Source organism: Somniosus microcephalus, chromosome 25 (genome assembly GCF_052327205.1).
Source record: "Somniosus microcephalus isolate GS21.2 chromosome 25, FLI_Smic_1.0, whole genome shotgun sequence".
Classification (NCBI taxonomy): domain Eukaryota; kingdom Metazoa; phylum Chordata; class Chondrichthyes; order Squaliformes; family Somniosidae; genus Somniosus; species Somniosus microcephalus.
This window is the reverse complement of record NC_141011.1, coordinates 13,129,481-13,143,921: the sequence shown is the minus strand read 5'-3', so window position 1 is coordinate 13,143,921 and position 14,441 is coordinate 13,129,481.

Below are 14,441 nucleotides of genomic sequence, written 5' to 3'. Positions count from 1 at the left end.
CAGTGCAGCACTCCCTCAACACTGCACTGGAGTGTCAGGCTGTGCTTAAACCTCTGGAGTGAGGCTTGAAGCCACAACCTTCTGACGCAGAGGCGGGTGTGCTACCAACTGAGCCACGGTGACAAACATTGGGGGAAAAAAAATCACAAATCAATTTCAATACTGCACTGTGGTGATTTTTAATAGCGAGATGCACTGGCTTTTCGCCTCTGGGATCTGTTGCTTTTAAAACTGGAACTTTAAAAGGTCGCTACCAGAATGTAGCCTTGACATAAAATTGCCCCTATGGAGCTTTCCTAATTAAAAGTCACGGTCTGTAAATCAGATGACTACTAAGGTTTATAAAGTGTCTTGTCTGGATCATGATGTCTCCATGTGGCGCTTTTTTGATTTTTGAGTAGGAGTATCTAGCAATTAGTATTGTTTGCCTCTTTAACTTACTACCTATTCACTATTCAAAAAGAAGTTTTTGTGTAAAGTCCGTAAGAGTTTTTGGTTAATGTCTTGCGGTCATATTTTTGTTTCTCACGAAGATTTAAGATTCACTGTGTAGAACAAAAGCTTGCTTTTAATCCTGTGGAGCTTTCCTAATTAAAAGTCACGGTCTGTAAATCTATGAACGATATATCAATTTGTTGGGGTTGAGAGGGAGGGTTTCAAAATCAATGGCTCCACAACCTTCTCTATCAGTCTCAGTTACCTTTGGAAGAGTCGTGGCCATTTTGCAATGCTAATGTGAAATAGTGATGGCAAAAAAAATAATTAGCTTGTGCGACAATGGGCCTCAGTGCCTTTGGCTGGGGCGGAGGAAACTCCACTTGAAGCTTTGCTCCCACTTATGTTCTATTGACAGTAAGAAGGCCATTCGCAGCTCCAGGACGAGCACGGTGCCATGGGAGTCGCTCTGGTCGCCAGCCTCTCTTCCCCGGTCTTATCCGTGTCCGGATAGACCTGACGTCCACCGGTACATTCGAGACCTTCCGCGGCCGATGGGCACCACAGGGTATAGAGTGTCTGATAGACACGAATGACAACATTATGATTGTATAACAAGTTCGATTTCTGACTCCAAATATGGAAGCAACAAAAATCCGTTGATGGCGCTCGACCAAGCCCAATGGCCGGAATTTTAATCTAGAGGCGGGTTGGGAGCAGGGGGGTGTTTGTGAGAAAGCGGTCAGGAAAACCGGGAGAACGGGTTTCCCGCAGGCCCTGCCGAATTTAACAGCAGGGCCTGAATTGCATTTCAAAGGTCTGTTTCCCAGCCGCAGCCAGCCAGATGGAGAGGCTGGCTATCTGCGGGTGGGTAGGCCTGTGGCAGTAGGCCGCAGAGAGGAGGGAGGGAGGGATTGGGTGGAGGCCAAGGGTGGTCAGGGGCTGGAGGAGGATCGGTGGGGGGGGGAAGCATCGAGGCTGGAGCATCGGGGGAGGAGGTGAGGATCGGGGCCGGAGGAGCAACAGAGCTGGAGGGAGCATCCGGGAAGGCTTCGGGGGGGCATTCAGAGGCCTCGTGGGGGGAATCTCTGATCATGGGGGGGTTGGGTGAGGCAGGGACGCTGAATCCAGGAGGTAAGTTTAAAGGCACTTACCTCCTGGATCCAGCAGTCCTTGCCTTACTTTAGCTGGCAGCTTCCCTGAGGCCGGAGAAACCCAACCAGCCAGAGTTAAATTTGCAATGGTGGTTAAATCTGAGGCACGACTGCCTCATTATAATACTTAAATGGGTAATCCACCTGCTGGGAACGGATTGACTGCCACCCCCCTCCCCCCCCGGTCCATCTTCGTTCAAACCAGGAGTGGGTGGGTTGGAGGCGGGTTGGGGTCGGGATTCCATTTTTTAACACTTTATCCTCCCACCTGATTTTTGGGGTTAAAATTCCCCCCAATATCTTTAATCAGTAGACATACAGAGAAATAAACCATACTACCGTGTGCTGTTTCCCTGGGTAGAGAAGTAACTTTGTTGTTCCCATCCCATTCTGATTTTCTCTACAACTTAAGCAGTGAAGCTTGAGATTTTTATAGTCTGCTTCTCCCGAAACACTGTCATTGCTGATTGATTATGGCACGACAAGTGTTATTGTGAACAAGACCCCTAGAAAGGATGTATTTCCCACAAAAACAACAGATACCAACTGGTTTTCATGCTGTATCCATTGCTCCAGCTCCTTATCTCAAAACTGCCTTGGCTAACTGTTTTCTGCTGTGGCCTGCAATGAAAACAAGTCAAGAGACACGAATCTTATTCCCTGCACTTCCAGCAAAAGCTGGCTAAATCGTACCCTGACACACTAAAACCTGGGAATGAACAATTTTTGACCATTTCATTAAGTAAAAAGAAACCAAAAATTTTAATCATATGAGATTAAACCAAATCCTAATGCTGCGTGTATATGTATACACAACAAAGGTATTGACGTAATAAAACTCACTACGCACTTGATCTGAGTATAAAGCAAGGCTTTAATCAACTTGTTTCAGAACATGGAGGTCCAGTTGTACTTCACTAGTTCCTGTCTTACAAAATGTCCCTGGAAAGCTGGGCCCACGCCCGAGTATTTATATTCCTTGGACGGCGCCACCAGCTGGGCGTCCAGCGTTATTTCATGAGTAGTTTCTTGATGATGATGAGATTTATAACATATATCTTACGATTGAGATTTATAAGTTTCCCTTTTGCTTAAATTAGATTTTCTGGTTGAATTATTGGGCTGTATTTTGCGACCCCTACGAGGACATAAGAGGTGCGCACGCGCCGGTAGGGGCACACGCTAAAACCCGGAACTCGCTATCTGTCAAGAATTCTCCGGGAGATGGGCATCCGCGGGTGGAGAGTTGCGTTATTTGCCCAACTTCCGCCCACTGAATGCCCGTGAAATTCTTGCACCTGGTAAAGGCATAAGGTCTGCTTTTACCAGCATAAGAGATTTTAAAAATAGAAAAATAAAATTTTATCACTCATCAGTCCAAAGATGTGCGGGTTAGGTTGATTGGCTATGATAAATTGACCCTTAGTGTTAGGGAGATTAAATACGTGGGGTTACGAGGATAGGGTGGGATATGTGTTGGTGTAGGGGTTACGGGGATCGGGTGGGATATGTGTCGGTGCAGGCTCGATGGGCCGAAATGGCCTCTATCAGCACTGTGGGGTTTCTGTGATTCTGTGATAAGTTTACTTTTAGCCCTGTTAAAGCATATAAAAACATTTATCAAAAAATTAAATTTTTGTTTAAAATATTTAATTAAATTGCATTTTAATTCATTTTAAATGAGTAGTTTTTTTTTAATGTATTTCACGTGTTGGTGTATTTTTTATGTGATCCCCATTCATACATATGGGGATTCCGTGTATACGTAACTTCCACAAGTATGAATGGGGATTCCTCTTCTTTTATTGGTTCGGCCGGCCCACGTGATCCCAGGGGCGCTTGCGAACCGCCTGCACCCCGGGACACGTGGGCCTCTGCCCGCGCGGACCCGGAGAGGCCCAGGAGCGCAGGCCTCTGTACCTCCCGGGCCACCAGATACATTCGTAGGTTTGTTATGGGTCGGGGGCCTCCAACCGCAAATTTTGGGCCATTATAATAGTTGTGCCACCTGACGAAGGGGCACTTGTCAGTTTGCTTTCCTGTTGATGAAGCCGAGGCAGCCCAGTGTCACCCTTATAGGTCTATTAAAAGTAGCATTCCATTGACCCATATTGAAAAGTTGGGGTGCATGGACAATGGGCAAGCATAGGCTGGGGCTAGGGCAGGGCTGTGATGGCCCTCCCATTCAAATAGCCGACCAGCACTCACTATCTAAGCTCATACATAAGGAGTGACTACTTGAGGCACTGGAAGGCGCCGGCATCCATCGAACTTTACCCCTGCATCAGTCGCTAGCTTCCGGAGAGGAGGGGTGAGAAGAAAAACAACAATAATTACTTACATCTTCATGCTGGCCCAAAAACTTGTCCAGGATAAATGTTTAACATAGTTTTTAACTTCTTGCTCCTATGCCTAATACGGTATTTCAATGAGGTGATGGTTATAAGAACATAAGAAATAGGAGCAGGAGTCGGCCATTCGGCCCCTCGAGCCTGCTCCGCCATTCAATAAGATCGTGGTTGATCTTCTACCTCAACTCCACCTTCCCGCACTATCCCCATATCCCTTAATTCCCTTAGGGCCCAAAAATCTATCGCTCGCAGTCTTTAATATACTCATCGACTGAGCCTCCACAGCCCTCTGGGGTAGAGAATTCCAAAGATTCACCCCATCTCAGTCCTAAATGGCCGACCCCTTATTCTGAGACTGTGACCCCTGGTTCTAGACTCCCCAGCCAGGGGGAAACATCCTCCCAGCATCTACCCTGTCAAGTCGCTTAAGGATTTTATGGTTAGTGGTGATCCCCTCTTCAGTTGAGATTCTCTGACCAATTATAGACCCTCATCATCCCCCTCAGCTAATTCTCTGAATCAAAAGCTGAGGAGACGCCATCGACATTCATTTGAGACACAGTGGGGTTAGTTTTGAGTTCTGGACGATAGTGTGCTGTCAGCTCAGCCACCTGTTTAATATTGACTTCAATGGAAATAAAAATCAGGAGAGGTGTTTAACGAGCGGCCGAGCCAATATCGCCCATGATACACCATCACCAGAAGTCCAAATTACATCCAACATCTGAGAACATACTAACCAGGTGAAGAGAATGGATTTACTCTACACACATTCTTAGTGCTGCTCCTCCAGCTAGCCACAAATATCTTTTAATTCCAGTAATTCAAGGAAAAAAAGTGGAAAGTACGAAGGAGCAATGACCAGAGCTTTGGTGTTCACGGTTTAATGACTAGAATCACCCAGTCTCCCAAAAAACAGTAATAAGTTTCAGAATCCCATCTGATAAAAACAGAATTTGACTTATTCAGTCACCATAAATCAGTGGCCCTGATTAATGGGAATAGCATTGACCATTGCAGTATCAATAGAACAGAGTTAGCAACCAGTTCAGCACACGACCCCTTTAAAGATCTCGCTACAGCGTCTATGTTCTAAGATTGAGGACTTTAATAGGGATTAATGCTAGATTAACAGCCAGTGACACAACCTAATTTTAATAATTTATCTACCAATGATGCATAAAATAGTCTTATCAAGAACTCATCCATATCTCCTCTTTGGAAACAATCACAGTATCAAGTGCTCCCTGGCTATTGTACTATGAGTCAAATCTAGTGCAAGTAACCTCCTGAGAATTTATGCTATTTAAAAATGCATCATCTGGATTGGGCTCCAACAGTCCTTGCCAAATGAATATCAACTTGGCACCGGACGTGAGCACATTAATATTGTTCCATATCCAGGGGGACTGAGGCAGCAGCAACTCATAGAACCATGAAAATGACTGCACAGAAGGAGGCCACTCAACCCAACTTGCTTATGCTGGCACTAGCTGTTCAACTGGAGCTAACGATTTCAATATCATTTCCATGCCCTATCTCCATATCTTTTCATATTCTTTGTCTTGAAACACTTCACTAGTTCCCTTTTAAATGATGCTATGTTCTCTGCTGCAATCTCCACTTATGGTAAACATTCCATGTCTGAATAACAGTTTAGGTGAAAAGAATTTCTTCTATCTTCTCCCTTCATTCTTCCAGGATAATCCTATGCCCCCATGTTACCAACCAATGAAAACAATCCTTTGTTATTTACCCTCGCAAAGCCCTTCGTAATTTTAGAAAATCTCTATTAAATCAGCCCTTAACCATCTCAAAAACAATTTTGAGCCTTCCCCCATAATTATATGAAGTAGAGGAAGATACAGGGCTACAAGAGAGAGCACGGCAGCGGGATTCATTTAGGATTCCTCTAGCAAAGAGCCAGCAGCAACATGATGGAACGAATGGCCTCCCAATGTCTATGGTTCTACTGTTCAATGAACTTCAGAGAAATCAGACTGAATGTTTGAACCTTTTTCTCCATTGTAGTTGTTTCCATATTAAAATTACCCTGAAAAAAATTACAATTACGTTAATTTTTTTAAGAGCTTTGAAATCTTCAATCCTGATGATTAATACATTTGTTCACAAAGCAATGACCCCCACCTGAATTTACTCAGCAAAGCCCACAATCAGAAAACAATCTAGGGATCATGAGTTCAAACCCCGCCAAGTAACTTGTGGGCTAGCACGAGAAAAAGTATCCATGAAAACTGCTGGACTCTTGTTAAAACCCAACTAGCTCACTGACGCCCTTCCCTCAAGGCTCTTACGTGGTCTTGGGTCCACACTATGTGGTTGACACTTCACACCACTCAGATATAAGAACTATATTTTTGGTTAGACCTGGGATGGCAGGAATGACGTATGAAGAGAGATTGGGTCGATCGGGCTTGTATTCGCTAGAGTTTAGAAGAATGAGAGGGGATCTCATTGAAACTTATAAAATTCTAACAGGACTAGACAGACTAGATGCAGGAAGGATGTTCCCGATGGCGGGGGTGTCCAGAACCAGGGGTCACAGTCTAAGGATAAGGGGTAAGCCATTTAGGACAGAGATGAGGAGGAATTTCCTCACCCAGAGAGTGGTGAACCTGTGGAATTCTCTACCACAGAAGGCAGTGGAGGCCAATTCATTAAATATATTCAAGAATATATTTCTTAAGGCTAAAGGGACCAAGGGATATGGGGAGAAAGCAGGGACAGGGTACTGAATTTGGATGATCAGCCATGATCTTATTGAATGGCGGAGCAGGCTTGAGGGGCTGAACGGCCTACTCCTGCTCCTATCTTCTATGTTTCTATGTTTAATGGATTGCCCCAAGTGTCACTAACAGAAAAACAGGAGCCCCTTAATCTGAGGAAGCACCACTATTCCAATAATCTGAACATAAGCTCCAATCAAACGAAGAGAAACTTATAATGCAAACTCATAATGTTGTTATTTGTGTCTATTAGACACTCTGCAGCCCTGCAGGGCCCACCGGTCACAGAAGACCCTCACTGTCCTGGTGGACACCGCGTGCTCCCTCTCCACCCAGGCATGGACAAGACCGCGGAAGAGAGGCAGGCAGCCAGAATGATGCTCCTGCGGGTCGCACTCAACCTGGACCTGTGAATAAGAACAATCCGGCCAGAGCAGACCAGTGTTGCTCAATTCCAAGCATTAAAGAAATGATCACCTTCACCCGAGGCTGCCTAGAATTCTCCAATACTGAGATCACCTAATAGAGCTGCAGCAGATCGTGCACCTATTGTTAAGTGCGAAGCTAAGCTGTATAGAGTAGGAAGATCCCAGTTTCACTCCCTGCTCTTTGTTGCCGAAGCTAATCTCAGAGCAACAGCTGGCCACTGAAAAATATAGGGCAAGTTTCCCGCTCCTTATTACTACCCAGTCACTCCCGCTGCAAAGTGCAGGTGTGTCAATGGCAGATGAGGACAGGCTCAGTGGCGATGCAACCTATGGTTAAATGGCCCAGCTACACTCGCTGCCTAAGTTCATACGGACTAATGAACATTTAAGTGGGGCACTAGACACAGGTTGGCACTCCACCAGGAGTCAGTGATGTCGGGAGGGAAGGAATTGGAGCGAACAATTGATTAACAATTGCTACATGAAGGTAAGTGGGTGTAAAATTACTAACAGGCCCTCATATAAGCCTCTTAACTCTACATTCCTGCTCTTGACATGAATGTATATTACTACTATAAATGTTCAGAATTTTGACAAGGAATGAATTCAAAAATTCAATCTTCAACAGTTTATCGAGAGATGTAAGTGTTTTCCAGACATTACACTTCAAAATGTCTAAAAAACAATTATATTAATCTTATCATAATGTTTATATCCTGACCCGGAGCTAGGGATTTACAAGCACCTTCCAATCGTCAGCCTCCCCTCACCAAATAGCAATTAAACTCTGACTGACCTTAGTCTGTGATTACTTCGGTCAATTAAACCTGGTTGCCGTAAAGCGGCAGGTCACATCAGCAGAATAATACAATGTGCGTTATAAGGGATAACACTCCTGTAATTATAAAACAGCGTATCATTCAATTTTCTATGAATAATGCCACAGGCGATCTCCTATTAAAGCTACTTTTTAGGTGGACGTTTGCTTTTCACAGTGAGTTATAGAACAGTAGACTGTTAACAGCACAGAAACAGACTGTTCAGCTGCTTTTCTCCACATGACATTACTTAATCTCATCCCACTCTCCTGTTTGCTTCCCATTCACTTTTAATATTTATCTGCCTCAATCAGCTATTTACTTCCCTTTCTAAAGTACTTATGGGCTGTACTTCGACAATGGTTTGTGACTAAGAATTCCACACTTTAAACACCCTTTAATTATTTTTTGTTCATCTTAAATTTCTGCCCTCTAATTACCATTCTATCTATCTCTATTTAGCTTATCATAACCCTTTATCCCTTTATAATTTCAAAGACCTTATTCAGGTCAGCCCTTAACATTCTCCGTGATAAATCCATGTAGGGAGACAAGGAACTCGAAGAGGCGAGGTATGAGGATTAATACGAGTGCTTTATTGAACGACTGAGAAACAACCAGGCAGGCCTGCTTCCAGGCATTGCACCTTTGCTGACCTTAGCAGGAAGCTAACCCCTGACCTTAACAGGAAGCAACCCCTGACCTTAGCAGCAGCATTGGCTACAGCACCACCTGGTGGATAACCTTAATCATAACATCCCAGATTACTATAACCCTCCCCCCTTAAGATTTCAGTATGAATTTCTTAACAAACAACCATTCCTAAGGGTCACATAAGAAGTCTCCATTCACCATGTTCCATACTTGATGAATCTAACAGGTCAGTATCAATCTCTCTGGTGGCTTGCGAGTCCTTTGTGAACGCCTGACAGTAAAGTCCCTGCTTGTTTGTGGTGAAGCCACCAGCTGCTCCTGAGCAGTGCTCGGAGTATCTGACTCTGCAACGATGGTTTCCTCTTGACGAATGGGTTCCTGTGGAATGGTCTCTGTCCCTGGTGGTGGCACCACAGATGTACTTGGATAACTGGGGGCAAACCTGTCCTCAGCCATTGCATCTGGAACCTTCATTTCAATTTCCCCTTGTCTGGTAAGTATCTGATCTACATGTCTGCATACTACCCTACCATCACCCAACATGACCTTGTATGATACGGGACCGGTCATTGAGTCTATGAAGCCAGGAATCCACTTGGGTCCATAACTGAAATTCCTGGTAAGGACCGCATCTCCTTCTCCAAAACTTCGGCTCTTTGTTCGTTTGTCATGGTTCTCTTTTTGTTTGTTTTGTCTGTTTTCCATTTTCCTTTTTAGGTCTGGGTGGACAAGGTCAAGAGTGGAGCGTAGTCTACAACCTAATAACATCTCAGCAGGAGAGAGTCCTGTTGTGGATTGAGGTGTTATTCTGTAGCTGAACAGAACCCATGACACTTTGGCTGCTAAACTCCCTTCTGCACTTTTTTTCATCATCTCTTTAAATGGTTGTACGGCTCTCCCCACAAGTCCATTTGAGGACGGATGATATGGGGCTGAGGTCACCTGCACTATGACATTTTTTCTCAAGAACTCTTTTGTCTCTGTACTCACAAAACAAGTGGCATTGTCACTTACCACGATCTCCGGTAGCCCTTGATTACTGAAGCTCTGATGCAGGCAGTCTATAGTAGTAGTGGCAGAAGCAGAATTTACAGGATAAACATCCATCCATTTGGAATGTGCATCAATGATTATGAGGAACAACTTCCCCATGAATGGACCCGCATAATCTAAGTGCAATCTTCTCCATGGTTTATCCGGCCACTCCCAGGAGTGGAGAGGAGCCACTGCTGGTGCCTTCCGGTGTTCCTGACAAGTGCTGCATGTCTTGACTAGATTTTTTATCTCCTCATCTAGCTTTGGCCACCACAAGTAACTCCTAGCCAAGGCTTTCATACGCGAGACCCCAGGATGACACTGATGTAGTTGCTCTAGGATAGACTGTCGTGCTGGCTGTGGCATAATCACTCGTGCTCCCCACAACACGCAACCATCCTGCACACTCAGCTCTGTTTTCCTGACACTGTAGGGTGTGAAGTCAGCTCCTTCCGGATGCTGTGGCCATCCCCTCACCACATATTCTTGAACTCTAGACAGTACTGGATCTTTACCTGTCCATGTTCTTACTTGCTCTGCAGTCACAAGTGCTGTGTCAGTGTCCTCCAACATCAACACTCTGTCCTCTGGAGCTGCACGGATAGGTGTGCCTGGCAGTGGAAGACGGCTCAAGGCATCTGCGTTCCCATGGTACTTGCCCGCCTTGTAGACGATGACATACTCATATGCCCTCAAAGTCACAGCCCACCTCTGGATCCGGGGTGACACCATCTGTGGAACTGCTTTCATTTCATTGAAAAGAGAGATAAGAGGTTTATGATCGGTGCATATGGTGAACTTCCTGCCATATATAATCATAATAATAATAATCATAATCAACTTTATTGTCATTGTTAGTGCACAAGTGCAGTACAACGAAATGTAGGCTTGCGGCTCCCGAGAGTGTACATTTAGATTAAGACATTTAAACATTCAACATACATTTGGCTTGTAATACATTAACATAAACATAACCATAATAAAGTGCATTGGCAGATGTGCAGGCTTTAGAGTTTATTTGTGGAGTTCAGTAGGATGACAGCCCTGGGAAAGAAGCTGTTCTTAAATCTGGTCGTACGGGTGCGAATGCATCTGTAGCGTCTCCCAGATGGCAGGAGGGCGAACAGCCTGTGGCTGGGGTGGGTAGGGTCTTTGATGATGGACCATGACCTCCGTAAACAGCATTTCTGGTATATGTGCTCTATGGTCGGTAGCCGGGTGCCGGTAATGCGTTGGGCAGTTTTGACTACCCGCTGCAGGGCTTTCCGGTCATAGTAGCTACAGCTGCCATACTATACTGTGATACAGTTCGTCAGAATGCTCCCTATTGTGCATCGGTAAAAGTTAGAGAGGATCAGGGGTGACAGGTTACATCTCTTCAGCCTCCTTAGGAAATATAGGCGCTGCTGGGCCTTCTTCACCAGAGAGGAGGTATTGAGGGACCAGGAGAGGTCTTCCGTGATGTGGACTCTGAGGAACTTAAAGCTGTCCACCCTTTCCACCACAGCCCCATTGATGTGGATGGGGGTGTGACTTCCGCCTTTAGACTTCCTGAAGTCCACAATGATTTCTTTGGTTTTCTTGATGTTAAGGGCCAGGTTGTTATCGGCGCACCACTTCACGAGATGCTGGGCCTCCTCCCTGTAGGCTGACTCATCGTTGTTGGTGATCTGGCCTACTGCCGTGGTATCATCCGCAAACTTGATGATGGTGTTGGAACTATGAACAGCCACACAGTCGTGGGTGAAGAGGGAGTAGAGGAGGGGGCTCACCACACATCCTTGTGGGGCCCCCGTGTTCAGGGTCAGGAGGGGGGAGGTGTGGTTACCTAATTTGACAGACTGGGGTCTGTTTGTGGAACCTCTGTAACCCAAACATTACTGCTAACCCCTCTTTGTCTAACTGGGAATAGTTTTTTTCCGCTGGTGTTAGAGTTCGGGACATAAACCCTATTGGTCTTTCAGTTCCATCTTCCATGCAGTGTGAAAGAACTGCCCCCACCCCGTAAGGTGAAGCGTCACAAGAGAGAATGATGTCTTTCTCTGCATTGTAGTGAACCAGCACATCCGACGACAGCATCAGTTTCTTGGACTGTTCAAATGAAACCCCCTGCTCCTCTCCCCACTGCCACTGTGTCTCCTTGCGCAGTAGTTTGTGAAGAGGTGCTAACACAGTTGACAAATTTGGTAAAAACCTGTTATAATAGTTCAGCAGTCCCAGGTAAGCTTTTAACTCAGCCACATTTGTAGGAGCAGGGGCGTCCTGCAGTGCTTTTACCTTCTCCTTGAGTGGATGGAACCCGGTGGCATCCATTCTGTGTCCCAGGAACACTGCCTCATTCCCCAGGAAAGTGCACTTACTCCTCTTGAGCTGGAACCCTGCCCTCTCCAATCTCTGTAGTACCTCTCTCAGCGTGCTCAGATGCTCCTGGTCGGTTCTTCCCATCACCAGAATGTCATCCAGATAGATGGAAACATGTGGAATCCCTTGCAGTACACCTTCGATTGTCCTCTGGAAGATAGCTGGACTAGATGAGACACCAAACGGTAAGCGGTTATATGTAAACAAGCCCTTGTGTGTATTTATGGTGACATACTTCTTTGATTCGTCATCCAGTGTAATCTGCAAGTAGGCATGACTCATATCCAACTTTGTGAATTTCTTTCCTCCAGCCAGGTTTGCAAAGAGATCCTTTGTTTTGGGAATAGGATACTGCTCTAGTTTGGACACCCGATTGACTGTCAATTTATAGTCTCCACAGAGTCTTACCGAATTGTTCGGTTTTAAAACAGGTACTATGGGAGCTGCCCATTCCGAACATTTCACTGGCTCCAGTATGTTCTCTCTCAATAGACGGTCAAACTCAGCCTCTACCTTTGGCTTCATGGCATAAGGCACAGGTCGTTGTTTAAAAAACCTTGGCGGTGCCTCCTTGTCCACATAAATCTTAGCTGGGGGGCCATTAAATGTGCCAAGTTCCTCCTTGAACACATTCTCATGTTCACTCAACACTTCTTGCAAAGTCAACTGTTTGCCTGCATCTATTTGATGTACTGCTCCCCAGTCTAATTTAAGTTCTTTTATCCAGCCCCGACCTAACAGGTTTGGTCCGGTACCTGATACTATAACTACAGGTAGCTGTTCCACTGTGTCCCTGTGTTGCACAGTTACCTTAGCTGTACCTAATGTCGCTACTCGTTCACCTGTATATGTTTTAAGATGCAGGGAGCAAGGCTTTAACTCTGGAACTTTTGCATGGTTCCACAATTTTGAGTACTTTGCCTTGTTCATTATGGTCACGCCGCACCCTGTATCCACTTCAAAGTTCACCTTAGAGTCATTTACTGTCAGTTACAATGTGATAGGAGCCACTTTTGGAATGTTCTCTAACATGCTATACATTATGAACATGTTCTCTTCTTCCTCAGCTTCCCCGCTGATGTGGTGTACTCCATATTTTTTCACTTCTCTCCCTTGGTTTTGCTGTCCTCCCCCTTTTGGTTTGGATTCCTCCACAGGTGATTTCGTCCTGCAAGCTCGTTTTATGTGTCCTTGTTTCCCACACTTGTAGCACTTTTCCTCCAGAAACCAGCATTCACTCGCCAGGTGATCGCCCTTGCATCTATAACATGCCTTCACATGCTCACGTTGTGGTTTCTGACGCATGTTCAACTTGTGCACAACAACCTGACCTGCAACTTGCGTAGCATTAGCCCTGTCCGAACCCTGTATTTCTTTTACATCTCGGTTTGCTGTCTCTATGGCTTGAGCAAGTTCCAATGCTTTTTCATAAGTAAGCCCAGTCTCGGATAATAATCTGTGCTGCATTCGGTCGTCCATTATTCCGCAAACTAGCCTATCTCTCAGCATTTCCTTCAGGTTGTTCCCATAATTGCAATCTTGTGCCAATTTACGCAACACCGCTACATAGTCCATTACACTCTCTTCCTCTTTCCTGTTCCTTGAATTAAACTTGAACCGCTGTACAATCTCACTAGCCTTAGGGTTGAAATGTTCTTTTAGCACGGCCACTAATTCAACAAATCATTTGTCTCCAGGCTTTTCAGGACTGAGCAGATTCCTCATCAAACTGTAGGTTTGGCTTCCCACTGAACTAAGCAGAATGGCTTTCCTTTTTCCGGCATCATTTATTTCATTTGCTTCGAAAAAATAACCCAACACTTCACAGTATTCCTCCCAAGTTTGTGCTTGAATATCAAAAGCGGAGACCGTTCCTACTGTGGCAGCCATGCTCTCCTCCAACTGGTAGCTAACTGCAGCTCGTGATTTTGTTGTTTAAACATCCTGGCAGACTTCTCTTATTCAGGGTCCTGTTTTACCTCATCGCCAAATGTGATAAATCCATGTAGGGAGACAAGGAACTCGAAGAGGTGAGGTATGAGGATTAATACGAGTGCTTTATTGAACGACTGCGAGACAACCAGACAGGCCTGCTTCCAGGCATTGCACCTTTGCTGACCTTAGCAGGAAGCTAACCCCTGACCTTAACAGGAAGCAACCCCTGGCCTTAGCAGCAGCGTTGGCTACAGCACCACCTGGTGGATAACCTTAATCATAACAACCCAGATTACTATAATTTTAAAAAGCCCTAACCTCAAGGCTCTCTTCATAACCGTATCTCTTCACACTTCGTAACAGCCTAGTGCATCTACATTGCAGCTTTTCTATTGATTTTATATTTATATATATTATACATTTTCTGGTCATCTTCCTGCTCCTGCATCATTACCTCTGGGGTCTCCCTGGTGAGACCACACCTGGAGTATTGTGTACAGCTTTGGTCTCCTTACCTAAGGAA